This window comes from Myotis daubentonii, chromosome 2, assembly GCF_963259705.1.
Source record: "Myotis daubentonii chromosome 2, mMyoDau2.1, whole genome shotgun sequence".
Classification (NCBI taxonomy): domain Eukaryota; kingdom Metazoa; phylum Chordata; class Mammalia; order Chiroptera; family Vespertilionidae; genus Myotis; species Myotis daubentonii.
Genome location: NC_081841.1, coordinates 68,460,553 through 68,487,424, shown reverse-complemented (window position 1 = coordinate 68,487,424; position 26,872 = coordinate 68,460,553). Strand labels below are relative to the sequence as shown.

At 39.1% G+C, this 26,872-nt stretch overlaps 1 long non-coding RNA gene and 1 pseudogene across 1 annotated transcript in view; both read left to right on the top strand.

The window, feature by feature from the left end:
• The first annotated feature begins 234 nt into the window (after positions 1-234).
• Positions 235-26,872, top strand: part of LOC132226180 (uncharacterized) — a 58,030-nt gene continuing 31,392 nt past the window's right edge. The window contains exon 1 of the long non-coding RNA XR_009451009.1: positions 235-303. This is a non-coding gene — a long non-coding RNA (uncharacterized LOC132226180). The remainder of the gene's footprint in view (positions 304-26,872) is intronic.
• The window catches only part of LOC132225787 (mitotic spindle assembly checkpoint protein MAD2A-like), a 38,868-nt pseudogene continuing 19,952 nt past the window's right edge, over positions 7,957-26,872 (top strand).

Here is a 26,872-nt window from a genome sequence, read left to right as displayed (position 1 = left end):
TGTTACTGTGCTAAACAAAGTAGTGGAATCTTAAATCTCATGGAGCTTACATTCTAGTGAAGGACACATCATGAACCAGTAGACAAATATTAAAGTTATTTTGGATAGTGATATTGTTATGAAGAAAATGTGATAGTGAAATGAGAGAAATTAACTTTGATTAAGGTGATCAGGGGAGGTTTCCTTAAGGAGGCAAAGTTTAAGCTTGTTCTTTTATTTTTTTTTTTTTTAAAGCTTGGTCTTAATAATGTGAAGAAGTCAGTTGTCTGAAGATCTGGAAGAAAAACATTTCGGATAAACAAGGTAAATATTTGGGAAATGATCTGATTGTTAAATATGGATATCCTAGACTAAGTTTGGCAATATTTTGGTGAATGAAAAGAGCTTCAGTTTGGCTTGGTGACGCATTTTCCCTAACTCTTTTAGTATTTAAGTATTCAGTGGTCCAGACTGCTTCTAAGATCCCACCATAAATGTACCTAGAGCCTCTCCTGTGTGGCCTCTTGTGGCCTTCTCAGCTTCTTCCCAAGATCCTAAAGGAAAAGGCATTTTCCTAACTGTGATAACTGTTCATGAAGATATCTGCAATGATTCTCCTTATCTATGTACTAGTATTTCTTTGCAATTGTGACTTTGTTACTTCTCTCATTAAGACAGTGGTCGGCAAACTCATTAGTCAACAGAGCCAAATATCAACAGTACAACGATTGAAATTTCTTTTCTTTTCTTTTTTTAAATATAGTTTTTAGTGATTTTTCACAGAGAGGAAGGGAGAGGGATAGAGAGTTAGAAACATCGATGAGAGAGAAACATCGATCAGCTGCCTCCTGCACAACCCCCTCCTGGAAATGTGCCCACAACCAAGGTACATGCCCTTGACTGGAATCGAACCTGGGACTTTTCAGTCTGCAGGCCGACGCTCTATCCACTGAGCCAAACCAGTCAGGGCATGAAATTTCTTTTGAGAGCCAAATTTTTAAACTTAAACTATATAGGTAGGTACATTGTTATTAACTTAATTAGGGTACTCCTAAGGCCACATGTGGGTCAAAGAGCCAAAGAGCCGCATGTGGCTTGTGAGCCGCAGTTTGCCGACCATGGCATTAAGACGTCAAAATCTTTCTCCAAACCCTTGAATCTGGGCTGGCCTTGTGACTTGCTCTCCCAATAAAATGGAGCAGGAGTAACATTGTGTAGACTCTAAGAGACTTTTGAGGCTTCTGCTCTTTTCCTTTTGGAACACTGCCATCACCATGTGGAAAAGCCCCAGCAATCTTCCTGAGGTTGAGAGACCACGTGGAGACAGAGGCCCAGCCAAAGCTATGACCAACTGCCAGACTTGAGTAAGGCCAACTTGGACCATGCATCCCTAATGGTTTCCAGATGATAGTGTCTACAAAGAGTGACCATCAGCAGAATGGGTGAGATCAGCAGAAAAGCCACCCTTTGAAACCAGCTCAAATTTCTAACCCACAGAACTATCAGCAAATAAAATGGTTATCATTTTAAGCCATAAGTTTGTTATGTAGCAAAGAGGTCATGAAGAAACTAGCTAGACTCCAAAGATCTTTCTTTCGGGCATTATGTCATCTTGCTTTGACCTTGAAGGTGCTGACTGAATACTTTTTCAAGAGGTCTTTTGAATGGTGCCAGAATGCAATATACTAAACTTTCATCCACTTTCAAATTACTTCATTTGAAGTATATGTTTATCAGCAGAATTGCAAGATTATTTCTACTTTCTAATAGAAAGTAGTGAAAGGATTCCATCAGGCAGATGACACCACTAAACTTGGACAGATGGATTCAGAGTCCATTCTCACTGTCCCAAACTTCTGTTTTCTTTTAGCACATGCTCTAAATCCCCAGCTTAGGAACCTTTATATATCACCAATTATGAGTACACTAGAGGCCTGGTACACGAAATTCGTGCACAGGTAGGGTCCCTAGGCCTGGCTAGCGATCAGGGCCAATCTGTGGATTGACTGATGGGGCGATCAGGGGGCCCCTGCTGGCACCCACCTTGGCTGGCCTGGCGCCGCCTGCTCACTGGCCCCATCCTCCCTCCCCCACCATTGCTGCTGGTCACCTCCCTCTGCAGGGCGACTGGCAGGGCGATCCAGGGCCCCACACTGGTACCCACTTTGGCTGGCCTGGGGGTCTGCAGGCTGAGGGAAGCTCCTGCATTGAGCATCTGCCCCCTGGTGGTCAGTGCATGTCATAGCAACCGGTCATTCCGCCGTTTGGTTGATTTGCATATTAGGCTTTTATTATATAGGATAGTGCCCTGAGCACTAGAATCTTGACTACTATTCGTTGATTCCTGGTATTTCAAGTACCTACCATTAATAATTAAAAGGACATTTTTGATTTGATATGTTTTCCTATATAATAAAAGCCTAATATCCTAAGTATCAGTCATCCAGTCATCCGTTCAACCAATCAAAGTGTAATCCTATATAATAAAAGGGTAATATTCAAATTGACCCTAACAGCACAACGACTTGGAATGACTGGTCACTATGACACACACTAACCAGCAGGGGGCAGATGCTCAATGCAGGAGCTGCCCTCTGGGTGTCAGTGCGCTCCCACAGGGTGAGCTCTGCTCAGCCACAAGCCAGACTGACGGCTGCCAGCATAGTGGTGATGGCAGGAGCCTCTCTTGCCTCCTCAGCAGCGCTAAGGAAGTCCGACTGCAGCTTAGGCCTGCTCCCCGCTGGCAAATGGACATCCCTTGAGGGTTCCCGGGCTGCCAGAGGGATGTCTGACTGCCAGGGAGTGGGCCTAAGCCAGCAGGTGGACATCCCCTGATGGGTCCCAGACTGCGAGAGGGCACAGGCCGGGCTGAGGGACCCTCCCCAAGTGCACAAATTTTTGTGCACTGGGCCTCTAGTATGCTAATGATAGGCTGAGGCCAGTCAATTGCTTGCTATGACGTGCACTGACCACCAGGGGGCAGATGCTCCAACCAGTAGGTTAGCTTGTTGCTGGGGTCTGGCTGATCGGGACTGAGCAAGACAGGCTGGACATACCCTGGAGCCCTCCCGCAGGCCCTCCTGTGGGCCCTCCCTGGCTGGCCAACCTCCTCCATCCCTCCCCAGCCCCGATCATGCACCGGTGGGGTCCCTCGGCCTGGCCTGTGTCCTCTCTCAATTCAGGCTGAGGGACCCCCCCCCCAAACCCCGTGCATGAATTTCGTGCACCAGGCCTCTAGTAAATATATAATTAAGAAAAATGGAGCCCACATTAATAGTTTAATGTACCATGTAGCTCTGGCTTTAACAACTGCTTCCTCTCTACTGAGATTTGGAAGGATATGATGACATTGGTTACCATGTCTCTTTGGTTTTTCTATTGTACTGGCTACGTTTATTCCTTTTTGATACTGAACAGATCCAGGCTGAATAATTCTTCCATTGTAGAAGGATGCCTGCTAAAACTCCTTTTAGGCATCTTCTTTTTTGCCAGTTTGATAGTTTTATAAGGACCAATGGAGTTTGATGAGTAGTCAGTGTCTGACATGAGTGTTTACTAAAAACTCTTTCTCTGTTACTCACAAACCTACCATTCTGTGGTTATTTTGTGTATTGTTTAATCAATATCCCTTTTTTACTTTCCCATCAGCATCAGCTGTGATGAGAGCTGTCCATTTGCTGATTCACTGGGGTTTGTGTGGTTTACCCCAGCAATGGCACTGCATGTGGATTATACTGGTCTTTTGATTTTCTCTATTGCCCATACAATACCTTGGCCAGTTTCATTTTTAACTCCAGCTTTTCTGATTGGTATCATATCCCCCTTAGATTACACTCTTTCTGTTTCTAAGCTTATGTCCTTTAATCCTCGGCTTCAATTTCCTGCTTCCTGTGGAGAACAGTTCTCAGTTTAGACTTGAAATAAGTGGTATTTCCTGAGCTCCATCAATTGTTGAGACTGTGCTTCTGTCATTCCCTGGATTACATATCCAGCTCTGCACACTTCCCTGTATTCTTTTTGGTGATTAACACTCACATGTTTTTAAGAGATAATGTTTCTAAATGTCCTTTAGTTGAAGTTTTATAGTGCATGAAACTTCAAACATTTTATAATGAGAGAGATAAATCCCATTAATGTTCTTTGTTTAGGGAATAGCAGATTTATAAATGGCAGGTCTTTGTAGATTTATAACTCTATAAAAAATACACTTCAGGAATCTTTGTCTATAATTCTATGTTATCAGTCTCTAAATGTGAAAGACCAAGAGCAGAATGAGCTGGAAATATAGAACTCTGAATCTAAATTTTGAGAGATTTATAAGAGTATGAAGACACTGGTAAACATTTACAAGGTCTACCCTTAGTAAAACAAAACATAAAACCCTAAAACAGTATTCTAAATTCACAGGTCTGATTTAGCCAGGCTAACATATATGTTTTTTAATTCTCGCCCAAAGACATCTGGTTGTTGTTAATTTATTGATTTTAGAGAGAGAGGCAGGAAGAGAAAGAGAAAAAACATCGATGTGAAAGAGAAACATCGGTTAGCTGCCTCCGGTAGTAGGGATCAAACCTGTAACAGGTAAGTGCCCTGACCAGGAATTGAACCTGAAACCATTTGATGTATGGGACAATGCTACAACCAATTAAGCCACCCAGCCATGGCAAGGCTAATAATTTTTAATTATATTCTTTGAATGATACCAGTCCAACATGAATATGCTGTGATTATGAAAAATTAATACTATACAGACGCATGCAGAGTAAAAACTTAAGTATCTCTTATCTTAGTTGGGGTTCCCTCATAAGCAGATTCTGAGAAAGAGACTTGAATATCACTATATATAATGAGAGAAACTCTTTGTTTTTCTTCTCTACTCACCACTCACTAAATGTTCTGTACTCCAGGGTGTGTGGTATTTTCCCATACTTAGCAATTCTCCAGAGTTCTGCATATACCAGCTGGGTGTCCAATAATTCAGTTAAATCCTGACGCTATCTACCTGGAGATAGCATCAGATCCCACAAGTTAAGACTGCTGCCCCACTTCAGGTGCCAATTGCAAATCCAGATTGTCTCCCGAGCTTCTGACTGACTGGCTGTAAATGGGAGGTTCCCACCACCCCCTCCTGAGGTTTGATAATTTGCTGGAATGACTCACAGAACTAGGGAAACAGTTTACTTATTAGATTACCAATTTATTACAAAAGCGACACCTCAGGAACAGCCAGGTGGAAGAGATGCATAGGGAAAGGTATGAGGGAAGGAGCACCAAGCTTCCATGCCCTTCCCAGGCTCACAGCCCTCTAACCACCATGTGTGTGCCAACCCAGTAGCTCCCCGCACGTGTCCTTTTGGGTTTTCTCGAAGGCTTCACTAGGTATGCACGATTGATTAAACCACTGGTCATTGGTGATTACTTCAGATTTCAGCCCCTCTCCCTTCTTCAGAGGTTGAGTGGTGAGGCTAAAAATTCTAACCCTCTTAATCATTTGTTGGTTCCTCTGACAACCAGCCCTTAACTTGGGTTATCTTGGAGCTTTCCAAAAATCTCATTAACATAAGCTCAAGTGTAATTGAAAAGAGCTTGTTATGAGTAACAAACACATCTTTATCTCTCTTCTCACTTAGGCAATTCCAAGGATTTGGGACTTTGTTCCAGGAATAAGAATGAAGACCAAATATATGTATTTCTTATAATAAATCACTATCACAATAGGTATTTTAATTGGGAGGTAAAGGAGTGAAGAAAGTGAGATGGAAAGGAGAAGAAAGCCAATAAGGAGTGTGTTAATAAATGGGTTATTACTGTAGACAACTGAAGCTTAATTATTTCATTGGAGAACCTCTGGGGGATCCTGTAGAATTGTAGACATTTTCTTCAGAATTGTCCCCCTAAACACTATTCTTTTCCTTGATTTATTTAGTCCTAGGCTAATCAATATCCCATTGTTTTATTCTAGTGGTGTAGTATTTTGATTTCTAGTAGAGTAAATTCTCATCCCTATTGTTATTCATTTTTTTTAAAGAGTAGTTTATTGATTTTTAGAGAGAGAGGACGGGAGAGAAAAAGAAAGAAACATTGATGTGAGAGTGTAACATCAATTGATCGGCTGCCTCCTGCATCCCCCATACTAGGATCAAGCCTAAAACCCAGGCATGTGCCCTGACCAGAAATAGAACCTGCAACCTTTTGGTGCATGGATGACGCCCAACCAACTGAGCTACATCGGCTAGCCATTTTTTATGAAACCAAATGATATTTATAATTTTTTTTCCATGTAATTTTTAGAATAAGCTAATTAAGATTCATATATTTTTTAAAATCCTACTGAGTGCTTACTACTCTCAACATCTTACATATATTACATTATTTAATTCTCACAATAGGCTCGTGACATAGATAGTTTGATTCAAAGAGGTTAAGTAATTTACTCAAGGCCATGTGGGTAGTAAAGTGACAATTCAGATTTATATCCAGAGAATTCAGATTCAAGGCCAGGAGCTCTTATCTACTAATACGGATACCTTTGAGCCAGCGTTTCTCCTCCATGAAGCTTTCTCTGAGTCTTGCAGGTGAACTTAGTTCCTATCTCACATTGTTGATAAAGCTCTCTGCAATAAAACATTTATTATAGTTTAAGAGTGTTAGGACTTTGGTAGCTTCACTCTCTAGCATTCTTATTTCTTTCATTTATTCATTTCCTATGTTTAGCATAGTGGCTATCCTATATAATAAAAGCCTAATATGCAAATCAACTGAACGGGGGAATGACCAGTCGCTATGATGTGCACTGACCATCAGGGAGCAGACACTCAAAGCAGGAGCTGCCCCAAGCCCACAGACCCCAAGCCAGCCAAGGTGGGGTCAGTGGGTGCCCCAATCGCCCCACTGGTCACCTTGCAGATTGGTCCTGACTGCTGGCCAGGCCTAGAGACCATACCCATGCACAAATTTTGTGCATCAGGCCTCTAGTAACATATATTAGGGACATGATAAAGATTCACCAATTGAAAATGTTAATAACAAAATAGATGGAAAAAGAAAGCATTCTGTCTATTTTCCCAACCACCTTACAAGGTATGTAGGTGGTGTGTGTGTGTGTGTGTGTGTGTGTGTGTGTGTGTGTGTGTGTGTTTATCTAGCCCCAGTTTATGGGTGAAAACCAAATAACTTATATGCATTTACGTATAACCCATGGACACAGACAATAGTGCAGTGAAGGCCTGGGGAGGGGACAGGAGTGGGGAGAAGGGGGTCAATGGGGGGAAAAGGGGGGAATCTGTAATACTTTTCAACAACAAAGATAATAAAGAAAAAACACCAGAAACAAACAAAAAATCATTTATTTAATTATTTGTAAGTGTGTGTTTTAAGGTGGGGAATGTAAAGGTGAGGTTGACAACTCAGAATTTGGCTTGATTAGAATCAGGTTATGTAATGTTTGACCTTAGGCAAATCACTCAGCTTTCTAAGCCTTATGTTTTTATTCATTAAATGTGAGCTAATACTAGTACCAAGCCCATACACATGGTTGTTATGTTAAATGAGAATATATGAATTAGTCTTGGCAAATGCCAGGTAAAGTTTCCATTTTGCAATCATATACATAATATGCAGTAGGAACTGTGCTACTAGTAAAGCTTGGGAAAACAGAGGTTAATAAACATCACTCGTGTTGTCTAGAAATCTACAGATTACTATGGGTTATAACTGCCACGTGGGGCAAGTATAATACTGAATTATGTACATGCTATTATGAGCACACAGTGAAGGGAGGGTCTACGTGTTTCTGCCTTTAAGGATCAAGGGGCAGAGGAGAGATGAGGATACGGGAACTCTCTGTTCCTTCTGTTCATTTTCTCTGTAAACCTAAAACTGCTCTGAGAAATAAAATCTATTAATTTAAATAAACAAACACATAAGGCCAGGGGAGGCTTCTCAGAGGGGTTTTTGGTCACAGCTGAGTCCTGAAGGATGTTGCAGGAGAGGACACCTGAGGAAATGACAGGAATGAAGTCTCGAAAGGTAGGTTGGGTCCAGGTGTATGTTTGGTGTTCTCCCATATGTCATTTCTCCACTGTAGTGTCATTTTCTAATCCTTGTGGAAATATTACTAATTAAAATAATTTATTTTATATTTTATGTTCTCTAACATGTTTACATTTAAAAACTAAGTTGTGCCCTGGCCAGTGTGGCTCAGTTGGTTGAGCATTGTCCTGTGCACCAAAAGGTCACTCACTGGTTCTATTCCCTGTCAGAGCATATGCCCAGGTTGCAGGCTAGATCTTGACTGGGGGCGAGCAAGAGGCAGCCAATGGATGTTTCTCTCCATCGATGTTTCTCTCTCTCTCTCTCTCTCTCTCAAATCAATAAAAACATATAAAAATTAAATAAAAATAAAAACTAAGTTGTGCTGTAATTTGTTAAGAATTAAAAATAATTTGTAAAATATTTTTATTGCATGTGACAAAGGGTTCATATTAATTTTCAAAGACCTAACAGATCAATAATTAAAAGATGGGAACTCCATGGGTAAAATACTTGAGCGGGAAATTCACAAAAGAAATAAACATGGCTGACCAATACATGGACTGTTCAACCTCATTAGAGAGCAATGAAATTCAGCTTAAAGGAGATACCATTTTCACTTACCAAACTGGCACATTTGTCTATTGGTTTTTTATTCCAGTTATTATTAGTTGGAGTTTGGAGAAATGGGCATGATCACAAAGACAATTTGGTATTAGGTATCAAAAGCCTCTTAAAAAAAACCTTAAAAGTGTGTTCACTGAGTTGACCCAGCAATTCCACTTCATGAATTTACTTCAGGTAAATGATCATATATGTGCACATGGATATGTAGCACAAGTTCATTGTAGTGATAATAAGAAAGAAAAAATGAAAAAAGTCAGCATTTAACAATAAAATATTGATTAAATAAATAATGCAATGCATCCATATAATGGGATACAATGCATCCTTGAAAATGGTTCTAATATGATGAAGAGACATTGATAACATACTGTAATTTAAAAATCAAATTTATAAAATGGTATACATAAACAATCCTATTTTAGTTATGTATAAATGCATAGCAAATGGACTGAACAGATATAAGCTTGTAAAGAATATTAAACTAATTTAATAATGACCTATAGAGGGTAGAATTCCTGATGTTTTCTTGGGTAAAAACTAGATAAAAATGTGAAGTGACAATATTTTTCTTTGGTGTTCCTGACCTCTCCTTTTACTCCACTTTCCCAACATCTTGGGTACACAAGGTACTCAAAAGCTTTTCCCTTCTAATTTACAAATGTATTACCTCCCTCAAGGACATTTTCTTGCCAACAAAGGACATAGGACAAAGTCAGAGGAATATACCAATAATCATTTTAGAAATATATGAATCTGTAAGCAGTATGAGGAAGGAATTTAATGAGCACATGGCTTTCTCCACTTAAATAAGACAGTTTGATGTGGTATAATGAGCACTGAATAAGTGTAGTGAACATAGGAAGTTTCTTCATTCAGTCTCCTTTTTTGAGACATAGGATAATAGTATTGAAATTTCCTTTTGTGGAATTTCCTCTCCCCAATTAAATGAAAAGTTGATGAGCCTATAAATCAAGGTACCTGCTGAGGAATGGGCAGATGACTCAAGGGTTAATCTGACTCTTCCTGGTTCTTTGACTCTTTAGTGTGAATGAAGTGATAAGGGAAAACATCAGCTGGCTCCCCTGGTTTTAAGACGGTCTCTCTGTCAAAACAGTTGAACAAGCCTGGCCTGTGTGGTTCACTGGTTGAGCATCGACCCATGAACCAAGCGGTCACCAGTTCTATTCCCGGTGAGGGCACATGCCCAGGTTGTGAACTTGATCCCTTGTAAGGTGTTTTTCATTGATGTTTCTATCTTTCTATTCCTTTCCCTTCCTCTTGTTCTAAAATAAATAAAAATATATTAAAAAACAAACAACAACAAACAGTTGAACAGCTCCTATCCCTGAGACTACTGACGCTGCCTGGGTTTTGTCCTTTCTGATCTTGGCACTTTGCTTTATTTCTGTGTGCACTGCATTATCTTCCAGCACATTCCTTCTTGCTTAGGTTAACCAGGAGGCTTCTGTTGCTTGCAGCTGAAGATCTATGTCTCCAGGTATCAGGACACATGATGACTCTCTGTGAAACACTTCGCATCCCTGCTCTTATTTTTTATGTGTGAAAGGAAGTGATTGGACTACATGGTTTCCAATTTCTCCTCTAACTCTAAAACGGAATGAATATATAAGGCTAACTTTCCTTAGAAGTCTTCAATCATTCTGAACATATGTCTGTTTCTAGATGCAGAGGTTGGAGCGAATGCACTTTCCCATTAACTGTGACTTCTAATTTGGTCTCTTAGGGTGCCTTCAGCTTTTAGGCCCTGGAGTCCATTTAGGGTCGTTTAAGCAGAGGCCACATCTGTGATATCTGAATTGTCTGGCTAAGCATCCTGAACTCATTGGATATTTGCCAACCATATGCTAGATCAGGGCCTGTCAGGAGCCTCATTTTGAAAGACTATTTAGATGACAAGAGAAATTACATCTGAAAGAAAGGAAAACATGGGTAAAGAACCCAAGGAATTGGCACAGCTGGGTGTCATTAGCAATGATCAAATCTTATCCAGTATAAAAAGCAACAGGAAGTGAGATGGGAGGGGGTATGTGTATATATGTGCATGCCTGTATATGTATACATTTTTGTGTATGTTTGTATATATGTCTGTGTCTATGTCAGAAAGTAAATGTGTAAACATTTAAAAAGAGACCTTGTTTCCTCTGCCTGCTTCCCACCCCCCCACAACCCCCACCTGCATCTAACTTGAATCTTTCTACTGTGTCCCAGTGGGAGTGTTTGATGAGTTAAAATCATCTTAGAATTTCAGTCTTGGAGGCAGCAACTTTGATGCTACAGGCTCAGAAGAGGGTTAGATAATTACATTATTATGAGGGGGGAGGGGAAGAGAGGGGAGGAGTGCAAATACTAAACAGCTGCTGGAGAATCTAAAAGCTTTTGAAATACAAATTCATGAAAGATCCAGATCCTTTTTTTTCTACAGTTATTACATATTTTATAATGATTAATTTTCTGAATGTAAAATAATACCTTTATTTTAGAAAACAATAACTTGGGAAATAAATCAGGTATATATAAAGTAGCAAATAAATAGTACCTATATTCTTACCACCCAGAGATAGCCACTATAAATATTTTGGCATATTTCCTTTCATTTGCAGAAGATGTTTTTAATGGAATAATCCAAATTTGGGGTTTACTGAGCCTAGTCTGAGAATTCTTTTCATTCTGAATATGCATTTGGTCGCCAGGTTGCTAAATAAAAACGAAACAAGAGTTCCCTTAGCAGCTGTTAATTTAGTTTTACAAATAGACCTTTAAAATAATATTCTGTCTGCAGGTTTTCTTTTAGAAGCTTAAATATGCTGCTTTACATTTGCCACCCTCCTCCAACCAACTCAAGTATGTCAAACTCAAAGGCTAACACGGGCCAAATAAACGAGGCATGCGGCCTACGGGCTGCGAGTTTGACATGCTTGCTTTAACTTACTTCACTGCACCAATCCCTGCTCACCTTGAAGTGTATGCCAAAATCCCCATATCCACACAAATTCATACCACACATCGAAATAGGAACTAATAATTGAACACATGTGGCAAGTACCACACCAAAGGCTTTTTATGTGTCATCTCATTTACTCCTCACAAAACCTTATAATAACGATACTATTAATATGCTGATTTTACTGATGAGGAAACAAAGTCTTAGAGAAATTAAGTGACTTGTTTAAGATGGCCACAAAGTAGTTACTGGCAAAGCTGACATTTCAGCTCAGGTCTACCTGATCCCAAAGCCACTATGCTACTGTACCACATAAGGGCAGGGGAAATGCATGCCTAGACAAAATTGTAAAGACAAAAGCCAGTGCTTAATGCTCCCAATTCCCAGCCAGTAGGAGCCCTTTGCAAAACGAGTTTTTGATGAGAAGAAGGGTATCCATTAAGAGCAGAGATGGGGAAGATTTTTTTCTGTCAAGGGCCATTTGGATATTTATAACATCATTCATGGGCCATACAAAATGATCACTTTAAAATTAGCCTGCTATATTTGGTCAAACATTTAATTTACACACCCCTAATGCGTTGGGAGGGCCAGACCAATCATGGCCCAGGGGCCAGACATTCCCCACCCCTGATTAAGAGCTTTCCGTGTTAAGATGGGTGACATAGTTTGAACATTATGATATTCTGAGGGAACGTTGACCTCTGGAACATTAGAGTTGCCCCCTACAGCTATACTAAGTAAAGTATGATCTAAGTTAAGTCCTTCAATTTTCAGATGAAAAAAACTGAGGCTTGGAGAAGTGAAGTTTTAATTTCTTGGCAGTAATAGAGTGTGGCTTAGAATCTGAATCTCTTGATTCTCTCAGTCTAGAGCAGTGATGGCGAACCTATGACACGCGTGTCAGAGGTGACATGCGAACTCATTTTTTTGGTTGATTTTTCTTTGTTAAATGGCATTTAAATATATAAAATAAATATCAAAAATATAAATCTTTGTTTTACTATGGTTGCAAATATCAAAAGATTTCTATATGTGACACGGCACCAGAGTTAAGTTAGGGTTTTTCAAAATGCTGACACGCCGAGCTCAAAAGGTTCACCATCACTAGTCTAGAGCTTTCTAATCACAATGAGGCCTCTTTGTTTCATGATGTATATCAATCTGGTGAAACAAAATAATTTTGAATGGACTTTGAGGGTATTGTTTTTCCACCTGCGAGGTCATTTTTCTCTAGGCTCAATTTTTTTAGGCCAAGGCCACGTGGCGACAAATGTTTACTCTCAAGGATTTGTATCTTTCTGATATTTTATTAACAGAATTACATGAGGGTCAACTATTTCATATTCCTAAGTTTAAAAATCCACATGTGAAACTTTTCTGTACCATTTGTCCTGTGTATTGTTTTAATTTATATGGAACCACTTAAGGCAGATGTTATGCCCGAAATAGTTCCATATTGCAAGTACAAAGAATAACCAAATAAACAACAGTATAAAACACAGTCCTTTCATGTGGTTTTAATGGAACAAGTAGTGTAGAAAATAAAAGGGCAAATTGATGCATATAGATTTATATCAGTTTGAATTCCTATGACCTGCTCTCAAATATGCTACCTTAGAAGGTTCATTTGAATTTTTCTATCACGAATTGAGTGCTTCTATTCAATCTAGAACTCAAGGCCATTATTTAGGCCACTTTACCTTAGTTTTGAAGGTACTGTCTTCCCCATTGGTTTTGACTTTAAGATTGACCTGAGCCTCAGAGTTTGGTTACTTAAAATGATTAGGTTGCAGAAATAACAAGAACATTTCTCATTAGGAAGAAGGGATGAGAACAGAATGTCTATTTAGTTTTATTCTGATAAAGTGAGCTGTAATTCCCAGAAGACTTATGAATAGATAGTGAGGGCAGATGTTATCAGATTTATAGACTTATGAAGTAATACTGTGTATGTCATTGGACTAAGTATATGTTTTGCAAAACTAAGCTCTGCCAGCACCACACCCAACACATTTACTATAGCATGCATTTCAAACAGGCACATACAGATTTCCTACATTGATGTGTTTTCTTAGAGGTTGCTAAAGGTTAGGGCTGTGTTAAAAGAAATGCAGAGAAGAATATCTAAATGCTGAGTGACAAAGAGGGTGATGTACTCCTATAATTTATATATATAGAAATCTAATCTGTCATTACATTGGGAAGAAAGACATACTATACGATTAAGCAATGCCTATCTTTATAAACCTCTTGCATTAAAGAATGTTCATAAGCTAAACTACTTCATTTACATTTAGGTATGTAATACAAAGTGAATATTTGTACATATTAAAAACTGAAATATATTTGACATGTAACATAAATTTAAGGTCTTCAACTTGTTAATTTGATACATTAACATATTGTAATGTGTTATTCATTGTAGCAATAATTAGCATCCAAATATGAGGGGTTTGGGGGATGGATAAAAAAGATAAAGAAATTAAGAAGTACAAATTGACATCTACAAAATAGTAACAGGGATATAAAGTACAGCTTAGGGAATATAGTCAATAATACTGTAATGACTATAGATGGTCAGGTGGGTACAACATTTATCAAGGGATCACTACATAACTTATATAAATGTCCAACCAAACCACTATGCTTTACACCTGAAACTAATATAATATTGAATGTCAACTGTGATTGAAAAAGAAAAACAAAATGTGTGCATGCTCATGTTTATTGCAGCATTATTCACAGCAGCCAAGGTGAGAATGATTCTTTCACTGCTTTTCACATTTCGACTAGTCTTTCATTTGGGGCTGAGAGGGATTCCAGATTGAGTTATAGTTTTATTTAATAGCACTCTGTGTCTTCCTTTTTAAAATGATTTATATGTAAGAGGCTATAAAGTAGGTGACCATCAAAATTCTAGAAAACTGGCCAGATCTTCTTGGGTTGTACTTGGAAAAAAGCAAATAAATAAAGTAGGAAGGGAACATATAAAGTGAAAAGACAAGAAGTAACCACAGAGGAGATGGATTTTGAATAATGTGAGAAAGTTTTTCAGTTAGAGGTTAGCCTGAAAGATATTTTCTCCACACTTCCTCCAGCTAGTGAGAAGTTTAGGGTTACCCCAAATACAATTGCAGAAGGCACTCAGATATTTTCCAGGAAAAATATTCACAAATAATGGGCACATTCCCAACATTTCCTTAATTCTATGGATTTGTGTAAAATGAAATAGCAGAAAACCTAGGGCATTAGAAAATATATTTGACAAAAATCTATGTATCTGGGTTTAAAAGTTATTGTATTTTTAATGACTATTAAATAAAGCAGGCAGAGAGAATAAAAACTCTTGATCAATTAGAATATTCATCCTGACCTATGGACTGGTTAGGACTGTCAAAGAAACTCAAAAAGAATTGGGAGGCTTTGGCTAAAACTGATAAAGATTTATTCAAGGGTTTTAGTGTTTGTAAACAGGAAACACAGCTAGGCAAATACTCATAAATGTACTAAAGAAGAAAAAAAGTTAAAAGTTCCTATAATAAAGAATATCTTCTTGAGAAGTATTAGTCCTGTATTCTTAGGCATAGGATTGGTCCAGGATGCTTATCAGTCAGATGCCAGGCAGTCTGGATGATGGATGTCAGGTGGTCCAGAAGATGGGCGCCAGGAGTCTGGTCACATCTGGTGGTGATGTCTTGTGGTTTGTATATGGAAGTCCTTCAGGAGGCAATTAGAGGGTTATCTGGAGGTTTACATGTATATTCAGGCATTCACACAGGACTGGACAGTTCAAAAAACAGTTTAAGTTCCCAGGCTAGTTAGAACAAGAATGGAGTCTTTCCTCATGCCTTCATTATGTGAATAATCTTAGCAGCTTGGTTAAAATTTTATATATTCCTGTCCTGCAACTAGAGGAGTAAAGAAGAAAGTATATTGAGATTAGTAGGAGGTGCGGAGGTGCGGAACAGATTGGTTGGACACCATGTGTGGCATGTTTTTAATCAGGAGGGATATCTCTGGCGCACAGGCCTCCTGTGAGGAGCAAGAGGTCCCAGCCCCTCACCGACCCCCCAGCCCAGGGTTCCAGAGCTATAAGAGAAGTCCCCATAACTTCAGGCTGTGCAAACTAGCAGGATTGTGACTGAATGATGTGGAGGCTGCTGGAGGCTCAGGCAGTCCCTCTTAAAGGGCCAGTGCACAAACTTACACAGTCCCGCTCCCTCTGAACTCCAGTGCTGGGTGGTGGCATTGGGGGAACCAGGAACATACAGAGAGAAACTGGATTGTTTGGCATCAGGGCAGGAACTTCCAGATGGAGGTGCTTACAAGGGTCATTTTTTCCTGGGCTGAGACTTTCCCCTTCCCAGGGCTGACTGGTAGCCATATCTGAGTTTCCATCAGCAGGGCTCACCCTGTTCACTCTGCCCTGGTAATTCCCTTAGACCCTATCCCATCCAACTTGCAGCCCCACCCAAGCAGTTTGCAGTGGTTTCTCCATATGAATGGCTATTCTGGCTCAGGCTTCAGACTTTCCTAAAATCTCTTAAACAAGCAGCACCTAGTGCAGTGATGGTGAACCTATGACACGTGTGTTAGAGGTGACATGCAAACTCATTTTTTTGGTTGATTTTTCTTTGTTAAATGGCATTTAAATATATAAAATAAATATCAGAAATATAAGTATTTGTTTTACTATGGTTGCAAATATCAAAAAATTTCTATATGTGACACGGAACCAGAGTTAAGTTAGGGTTTTTCAAAATGCTGAAACACCAAGCTCAAAAGGTTCGCTATCACTGACCTAGTGTCAGCATGGCCCATACCTATCAATATGAGACCCAAGACCCAGAACTATCACCAGCCTGCCTTGCTTTACAGCTTGGCCTCACCTGGGCACTTATAAGCCCAATACAAAAAGCAGCCATCTGCAGATGGCTCAGTAGCTCCTGCCAGGTGGCCCCAGGAAGTGCTGACTTTACACCTCCCGGGAGGTCCCAGAGCCAGTACACCCAGAGGACAACTTCAGGCCATACCAGATTACAACTCTACACATCCACAAGCTACACACTCAAAGGGCAGACTCAGTGAGCACCAAAGCCCCACTGAAGCAAGTCCTGCTCCATTGGGGTGTCTCCTGAACAGCAGCTTTCCACTGTAGTCACAGCTGGTCTTCACAGACAATTGGCTTAGAAGTCAACTCCTCCCAGTGATGCCAACAGCAATCAGGGCTTAACTACAATAAGACAATGCACACAGCCCACACGGGTGTACCTAGAGTGCCAGCTCAAGTGATTGGGGAGGTTGACCACTACACAAGGCAACTTAAGAAATTAAACATACACTAAGGAATAATTTTCCAGGATTCAACAGTAGAGTAGAGGATTCCGAGAATCAAATTAACAATTTGGAATATGAGGAAGCAAAAAGAACACCCAATCAGAAGAGAAAAAAAAATAAAAAATATGAAGATAGTGTAAGCAGCCTCTGGGACAACTTCAAGCATACCAACATTCATATTATGGGGGTGCCAGAAGAAGAGAGAGAGCAAGATATTGAAAACCTATTTGAAGAAATAATGACAGAAAACTTCCCCTACCTGGTGAAAGAAATAGACTTACAAGTCCAGGAAGTGCAGAGTCCCAAACAAGAGGAACTCCAAGAGGCCCACACCAAGACACATCATAATTAAAATGCCAAGGGCAAAAGACAAAGAGAGACTCTTAAAAGCAGCAAGAGAAAAACAGTTACATACAAGGGAGTACCCATATGACTGTCAGCTGATTACTCAACAGAAACTATGCAGGTCAGAAGAGAGCGGCAAGAAATATTCAAAGGGATGAATAGCAAGGACCTACAACCAAAATTGATCTACCCAGCAAAGATATAATTTAGAATTGAAGGTCAGATAAAAAGCTTCACAGACAAGAAAAAACTAAAGGAGTTTATCATCTCCAAACCAGTATTACATGAAATGTTGAAGGGCATTCTTTATGAAGAGGAAGAGGAAGAGGGAGAAGGAGAAGGAGAAGAAGAAAGAAGAAGAAGAAGAAGAAGAAGAAGAAGAAGAAGAAGAAGAAGAAGAAGAAGAAGAAGAAGGAGAAGGAGAAGGAGAAGGAGAAGGAGAAGGAGAAGGAGAAGGAGAAGGAGAAGGAGAAGGAGAAGGAGAAGGAGAAGGAGAAGAAGAAGGGAAGGAGGAGGAGGAGAAGAAATAAAAATATAAATAATAAAATGGCAGTAAATACATATCTATCAACAATTGAATCTAAAAATCAAAATTAATGAACAAGGAATCTAATGAACAAAATAAACTGATGAATGAAATAGAACCATAGGCATGGAAACATGTAACAGACTGAGGAATCTCAGAGGGAAGGGGAGAGTATGGTGCAGGGAGAGATTAACCAAAGATCTTATATGGATATATGCATTACCTATGGACACAGATAATAGGGTAGTGAAGGCCTGGGGTGGGGTGGGAACTGGGGAGGGAGGCAATGGGGGAGATAAAGGGAGACATCTGTAATACTCTCAACAATGAAGATTAAAAAATAATTTATATATTGCATATCTTCACTCTTTCCTCAGGCCCCACATAGATTATGATCTTGTAGAGGCTAAGTAATGAAAAAACATGTCAGAAAAATTACCCCAAAAAACTTTGAAATAACGCGCATGCGCACACACACACACACACACACACAGAGGCAGTATGTCTTCCAATATAAAACAGGGGTAAAGGCCACTCAAGAATTGTATAGGGGCATGGCAAAAGAAACCATCAACAAAATGAAAAGGCAACCTATTTATGGGAAAACATATTCACTGATGAGACATCTGATAAGGGTTCAATTTCTAAAATATACAAAGAACTCATTCAGCTCAACACCAGGAAGACAAACAATCCAATTTAAAAATGGGCAAAGGACCTGAGTAGATACTTCTTCAAAGAGGACATACAGATGGCTACAGACATTTGAAAAAATGTCCAATGCCACTAATCATCAGAGAAATGAAAAATAAAACAACAATGAGGTATCACCTCATACCTGCCAGAATGGTTACCATCAATAAATCAACAAACACCAAGTGCTGGTGAAGATGTAGAGAAAAGGGAACCCTAGTATATTGGTGGGAATATAGATTGGACTGGTGCAGCCACTGTGGAAAACAGTATGGAGGTTCTTAAAAAAGTAAAAAATGGAACTGCCATTTGACCCAGCAATCCCACTTATGGGAATATATCCTGTGAATTCTGAAACACCAATCAGAAAGAATATATGCACCCCTATGTTCCTAGCAGTGCTATTTATAATAGCTAAGATCTGGAAACAGCCCAAGTGCCCATCAGTAGATGAGTGGAAAAAAAAAGCTGTGGTACATTTACACAATGGAATACTATGCAGCTGTAAAAAAGAAGGATCTCTTACCTTTTTGTGACAGCATGGGTGGACCTGGAGAGTGTTATGCTAAGTGAAATAAGCCAGCCAAAGCAAGACAAATATCACATGATCTCACTCATATGTGGAATCTAATGAACAAAATAAACTGAGAAACAAAATAGGTCCAGAGGCATGGATGCGTGGATGCATGGAACAGAATAACAGATCTCAGTGGGGGTGGGGTGGGAGGGAACAGGAAAAGATTAACCAAGGAACGTATATGCATATATACATAACCTATGGACACAGACAATCATGTGGGGAAGGCCTCAGGTAGGGCGGGGTTAGGTGGAGGGGGGCGAAACTGGAGAAAATTACATTTGCAATACTGTCAACAACAACAACAACATTGTGTAGGGAATGTACTTAGTTCCTAGTAATGCTTACTATTGATTAAAGGCCCAAACTTAGGTAATTCAAAGACTTTGTCAGGTCGAAATGGTGGTGGAGCCTGGTAATTCCATATTTATGACCTATCAGTCATTACGAATTTATATCTAATTCATTAATCTTATCTTAACATCTCTTTGTTACATTTCTTATAAATATTCCAGCTTCCTAAATGCTTTTTGACCTAGTCATAACATCTTACTGGTTCTCTCATTTGTTAATGAGTTAAATAAAAATCTTTTACATGTGTTAAATTTATATTTTCTTGAGAGTCACAGTTTTATTTTTTTTGAAAATTGTACTTTACCATGGAGGATATAGAATCTATCCTCATTATTCAGTTTTATTGATACCCAGTGAAGTGGGGTTGTTATTTGTAATTTGCTGTGAATATTTATTCTTATTACTTGATGTATTTTTATGCCTGTTAGTCAAACTTACACATAGGAGGTTTTATTCTTTTAAATAGTGCTTTTGCAAACAAATCCTCAAAAAAATTTTTTAAAAAATATTTTTATTGATTTCAGAGAGGAAGGGAGAGGGAGAGATAGAAGCATTAATGATGAGAGAGAATCACTGATTGGCTGCCTCCTGCATGCCCCCAACTGGGGATTGAGCACACAACCTGGATTTGTGCCCTGACTGGGAATCAACCCATGAACCTTTGGTGTATGGGACGATGCTCCAATCAACTGAGCTATACCAGCCAGAGCAGGCAGGTTCTTTAACAGTAAAAATGATTTTCTCAACACAGTTCAAATTGATAATAAATCAAAATGGTTGTATTCTAAGATTACATCTATATTATAAAAACCCAGTGGCTATAACGCCTTAACGACAAAAGCCCGGTCACCAGGAGGCTGCATGTGCAGCGAGGTGCACGCGGGTGGGCGGGGACTTGACTCTGGTTCTCGCGGTTCAGTGAGACTTGGGGGAGTCCTGTGGCGCGGTGGGGTCTGGGTTCTCAGGTCGCGTGCGATTTCCCTCGGGTCTGGGTCTCATGCAATTTTTCGTGCTGGGTCACTAATATCTAAATAATAAAATGGGACTTCTGATTTAATTAAATCAGACCAAACAAGATTTTTTTTTCAATAGCACATCATCACTCAAACTTAAAAATATTTTGAAGGCGATTAAAGCAATATTCTGAGCTCATTTTTACAGAAAAATTTGCTTAGGAGAACTAAACAGGTGCATTACATTCTGACATTAAGACTAGTAAAGATGGTTAACTGTCTTCCAAAAATCTAGGGAAAGTGATCTCCCTTGGGACATATAAATATTAATCAACCTGGTGAGGCAATTCATGAATCAGCCTTAAAAAACCAAAGTGAATCAGAACCCCCTTATGACATCACATACCTTGCCACCAGGTTTTCGCTTATCTGTCAACTTTCTTTGTAATGGCCAAATAAAGGCAAGATGTAAAAAACTCAGAGAAATACTTTAGGACTGTAAAATATGTTTGAGCTGTGCGATTGCACAGGGTCCTGGCTCAGAAGAGATTTGCACACTTGCTTTAATGTTCCACTGTCACGGTCATGAAATTCTTAATTTTTAAAGGAAGGCCCTGAAATTATGCAGCCAATTCTGTTGCTGAGTTTTTACTAGTACGTGGGAAGAGGTTTGGTGGCGTGGGTAAATTCTCTTACAAGGAGATGCTGGCAGATAGAGAATATTTACTGTCTTAGGGTCTTGATTTTCAAAACTAGGCTTCTTTCTTTTTTTGTATTCACATTTCTGCTTAGTTCATGTCATCGGAAAATATAGACTCCTAATAGGTTAAGTTCTCTACCAAACACTTGGTGAACAAGACAGAATTAGCTCTTTCTGTCAAGCCAAGTTTACCTGAGTTCTAGAGTTACTGCCTTGTTTTCCTACCAAAGACTACAAAGATTAATTTTTTGTTAATCCTCACCTGAGGATATTTAATAGCTTTTTTTTGGTAAATTATTCTGGATTTTCTTTATAATCATGTATGTGAGGGAAAAATGTTTTTATTTCCAACCTGTATGGTGTTATTTTTTTTCTTGCTCTATTTTGCCTTGTTATAAAGAATACAGGTGGTGAGAATAAACATCTTTGCTTTTTTTCAATTACAGGGGAAAAGTGTGTAGTCTTTCACTATGAAATATGATGTTAGCTTTAGGTTTTCCATAGATTATCATCACAGCACTGGAATCTTGTCAAATGCTTATTCAGCATCTAGTGTGATGATCACACACTTTTCTACTTTAATTTGGTGAATTACATCCATATACGTTTGAATATTAAGTTAACCTTCCACTCCTAGAACAAACCCCAGGATGTATTGAGGTTTTTATACATTACTAGATTAAATTTCATAATATTTTGTTCCAAATGTTTACTCCTTTCTTCTTGTAATGTCCTTCTGATTTTGGTATCAGAATAATGTGGCCTCGTAAGAAGAGTTGTGTTTACTTTTCTATGTTTTCTGGGACTTCCACTTTTTCCTCCCTGAAATGCAGGTAAAATCCACCAGCAAAACTTCTCCCCTTCTGATCTCACCTTTTGTCCTTTATCACAACTCAACTGTTTTAACCAGCTCTGACTTGAGTTCTTTTGCAAATTAGCTGCTTAACCAAACAGTGTTTGTTGATAAATAGATAAGTTAAAAATGAGTTATAATTTGATGAGAAAAATGAGAATTGAGCTCATTTACATTATTCCTATCTTTTCTTCTCCCCTCCATGTTTGATATTGATATTATTTTTAGTTATTCTACTGTACATTTTTATAACTTTAATGCATATATACAACCCACCATTTCTTGTTCCATCAATTCTCAATAATATCTTTTAACTCTCCCCCCTTTTTAAGACGATGGTATGAATGCAGCGATTTTTTATTTTATTTTTACTTTTCATCCTGTTTCCATATCCTACCTCTTGTCAACTAAACTTTAAATTTTCGCAAAGAATGTTGAATTTTGCCTTAAAAACATAACATTACTCCAACCTCTGTCTCTGTTGTCACATCTTCTCTCACTTTGACCCTCCTATCTCCTTCTCCTAAGGACCCTGGATAATCCAAGATAATCTCATGTCAAGGCCCTTACTTTAATCACACTTGCAAAGTCCCCAAAGCCATTTAAGGTAACTTATTCTTATTCACAGGTTCTGGGGACTAAGATGGGGACATCTTTGGGAAGCCATAGTCATCTATACAATATTTTCCAACTTCTCAATCATATATTTACTCCATCAAAAAAACAAAAACAAAAAACAAACATTAGATGTTTAGGAGGGTCCAGGGAAATCAGATTTTCTCCAAAATTGTTTCCAAGTTGTTTTTCCTCCGTGCTTTTCCTGGCATTAGCCTTGGTGTAGAAGAGGAAATGAATATTTTCCAATCCTATACATTTCCAGATTGCTAGGCTGTTATTCATATTGGATATTAGGAAGAAAAAGCCTTTTGAGCAAAAGTGTATGTCCTTCTCTCCATTTCTAGTTCAGTTGGAAATTTCACCTTCTTGGAGGAATCTCCTTGAGGCTCAAATTGAGTCAACACATTCTGACACCCAGATTTGTCCTAAGTGTCTGACTGTGCAGCCTTATTACGTGTGCTATCTGAATCCCAGGAGTCAACAGACAATTGACTAGCTGTGTGCTGCCACATAATAAGGACTAGCATTTAACTTTCTAGTTTCATGAAAAAGCCTTTCAGTGTGTATCATACCTTGGTGGTTGCAGTAACTCCCCGATGAATATAGTGATGAATTTAATGGCTCCATGATGATTTAATGAGACTCAATCCTGGAGTTTTATAGGGACAATTGAAAAATAGAATTGCTCTTTCCTTTAAGGTCATTGTGCTGGTAGAGATGTCAGTTTGAAGCTGCTGGTGGCCACCTGAGTGTCATAAAGGGAAAGTCTGCCTGAGAGCAAAACCAGCCCAGAGGAAAGGCAGAGCCATCAGTGGGAAAGACTGAGTCCCAATGACAGTTTTTAAGCCCCTAGATCTGGTTATGGCTAAAACTGTACATCTCAATTATGTGAGACCTTTTTGCTAGTTCATATTCATTTTCTTCACCAGCTAAAAATAACTATTAAAACAAGAAATTTGTGGGGGCAAAAATATGGATCCATAGTTAGTTTATTCATTTAAAAAATTTCCCTGAAATAACTTGGAGCTCTTATCTAAATCTCTTATATTTGTAGTCTCTATCCTCTTTTCTGAAAAGGAACAGTAGAAAACATAGTAAATTGTTCCCTAAAGGTAATTTGTTATATGTTTATTTACTCACATCTCAGAATGAAAGTTTGCAGTGGGAACTGGGTGACTATGACTTTTTAATGGAGGACAATAAAGTCACTTAAACATTTTAAAATTCCCACTCGCCTCACAGTGCATTAAACACACACACACGCACACATACACACACACACACACACACACACACACACACACACACACACTACAGAAGGAAGCTAAAATATTCCACAGATAGTTTTAATAGTAGTAAGATCAAATTCATGTTCTTTTAGTGGTCAAACCTCTTTATGTACATAATTACTTCTAAGGACCAAGAAAAGAAAACAAAACCAATAACAACACACACACACACACACACACACACACACAGCCTCATTGCCAGCATCTGTGTATTTACCATATAATCCTTCTGCTGGATTTACTTTGGATTTAGTTCTCAAAGATGGACTGTAAAGTCTTTAAAGCTTAAAACAACAACAACAATGAATAGATTTTAGACATCCAGGCTTTATTCTGAATTCTAGGGAGATGCCTCCTCCATATGCTTTAAATTCTTTTAAATATATTATTTATTTATTTTTAAATATATTTTTATCGATTTCAGACAGCAAAGGAGAGTGAGAGAGACATAGAAACATCAATGATGAGCAAGAATTACTGACTAGCTGCCTTCTGCACACCCCCTACTGGGGATCGAGCCTGCAACCCAGGCATGTGCTCTGACCAGGAATTGAACCGTGACCTCCTGGTTCATAGGTCAATGCTCAACCATTGAGCCACACTGGCCAAGCCCTATGCTTTAAATTTTAACAGGAGCCATCTCATCTCATCTCCAATATCTACTTTAAAAATATTTTCCATAATCTTTCTGATTGTTATCTGTTTTAAAAATATTGGAGGTTTTTCCAAAATGGCAGCTGAGTGAGTGGATGCTGCCCTAACATGCTCCCAGGACAAACTGGAATTCCAACTAAATTACAGAAAAACCATCCTGAATAATCAATTGAAGACCAGCAGGAGAGAACCCTGATAACCAAGGACGGACAGTAGAGACTGCATAGAGACTGAATATTAAGTTTCCCTAAAACCTAACTTTTTTAGCAATAAAATAAAAATTGTGAACAGAAAAAGAAATATTGGAAAGATTTGTCTAAAGTTATTTGCAAAGGAATGACTTCTTGGGGCTGTCAGTAACTATACTGCGTCTCTCTCCCCAAATTCCAGGATTATCTCCTCAAAAGGTCTGAATTGCTATGACAGTCAGAGTGTTCTCAGGGCCCTGAGACACAGAAAGTATTTTTCCAATATTGTGAGTTATCTGTAATATTTTTACTGCTATGTCCTCTAAGATAATCAGGAAGACAAAGTCAACATGGCTTGTTATTGGGTACTTTTTGTTTTGTTCTTGGATCTGAAAGCTGGATAATGCTACACTTACACTTTCCAATTTGAGAGATACCAAGGGGTTTGGTGAAATTAAACATACATAACTTAGCTGGTCTTTGGCACTCTCACAGAAACATGTACCCCTTCTCCAGTACTTGGGGCTCCCACACTTAGTCAGGGTAGCCAGCACACTAGGTTTGATAGGATTGGCTCTTGGCTGAGTTTGGTCTTGACTTTGCTTTGTAACTCTGCCGACTCTCAGGCCCCTGGAATGACCCGATTACCAGGAAAGGTGTGCTGTTAGAGCTGGGCCCGAGGAGCAGGAGCAGCTCTGCAGAGCCCGCATAGAGTTGCCCTCCGCAGGTAGGCCCATGTAGCCATCCCCAATCCTTCGTAATTTAGTGAGGAACTGCTTTATTCCAGAGCTAACACCTCAGGGCTCAGCACTACAGAAGTAAGATTTTGATGTGGTGGGAGGTAGGAAGTGTCATTGTGAAACCCTGGGCATTGCCCAACTCTATGTGGGACACGATGAAGGGCAGTGCTGCCTGCCATGGGAATCTGGGTTACAAATAAGAGGAAAAAGGATAGGGGCCCAGAAAAGAGGGAGAAGGGCACTGAATTCAGATCCGCTTGTCTCTCTCATAGTTTTGCTAAACAGTGGCTGTGTTTCAGGGCTAAACCCGTCAGTAAAGAGTTAGGAAATGACACTCTGAGTGTAATCCTCTCCCTGTGCCTGTTTTGAAAGCAGGTCAATGCATAAGAAATAAACCAAATTGTTTTCATTTTAGGTCAAAATATTTATAATATCTGATGAAGAAACTCTGTAATTTTCTCATTGTTTAAATGGAACATTTGTCTAAAGGCATTCCAACGGACAGTCTTCCTTGGAGCCACAGGTAAGGATTCCTGTGACTGCTAGCTTTCTATGAGACCTCGATTAGAGAGCATGAAGTAATTACGGTTGGCTGATTGGTTGATATTATTTGGAAAAAGTAATTGTCAAAAAATAAACAAACCCAGAATATGCAGACAGACTGAATCGATAATTTATATATCAATTTTGCCCTTTGGGTGGTTGTTATTAACATATAAATTAATGTGTGAAGCATATTTTAAACAGTGCATGAACTCTGGAACAATTAGATAAAATAAAACTAGGTTCAAAAAACCCTCTCTCCACATACTAAAATTTTCCATAATTCAAAATGAAGAAAGAACTCAAGATTCTGAAAGCATGCAAGACTGCCTCACTGTGCCATAGAATTTTGAATCATTTCCAATAAAAGGCTCTCTTTAATATTTGGGCATAGATTGCTTGCCAAACAGCTCGACAAAAGGCAAAAAAATGCAAGCTTTGGAAGTTCTTCCTCCATATCCAGGCATGCCAAGTCCTGCTAGGCTATTTAATACTCATAATCCACGTGTAGCTTCAAAGGCCTGGGTGTCAATTCTGCAGAAAGCCCACTTGAGAATAGACTTTTCAGATACACTAGAATAAAGCCCAGGAACCATTGCAGCAGTTTATGTCATCTTATCTCTAATGCTTTTAAAATATATATATATTTTATTGACTTCATAGAGAGAGGGAGAGAGAGAGAGAAACATCAATGATGAGAATCATTGATTGGCTGCCTCCTGCACGCCTGCCACTGGGATTGAGCCCACAACCTGGGCATGTGCCCTGACTGGGAAGCAAACCGTGACCTCCTGGTTCAACCACTGAGCCTTGCCAACCAGGCCCCAGTGCTTAGGAAGCCCAGGGAGCGAATCATGTCTAGAAAGTCCAGGATAAGAGTATTTAAGGATATTGTTTTAT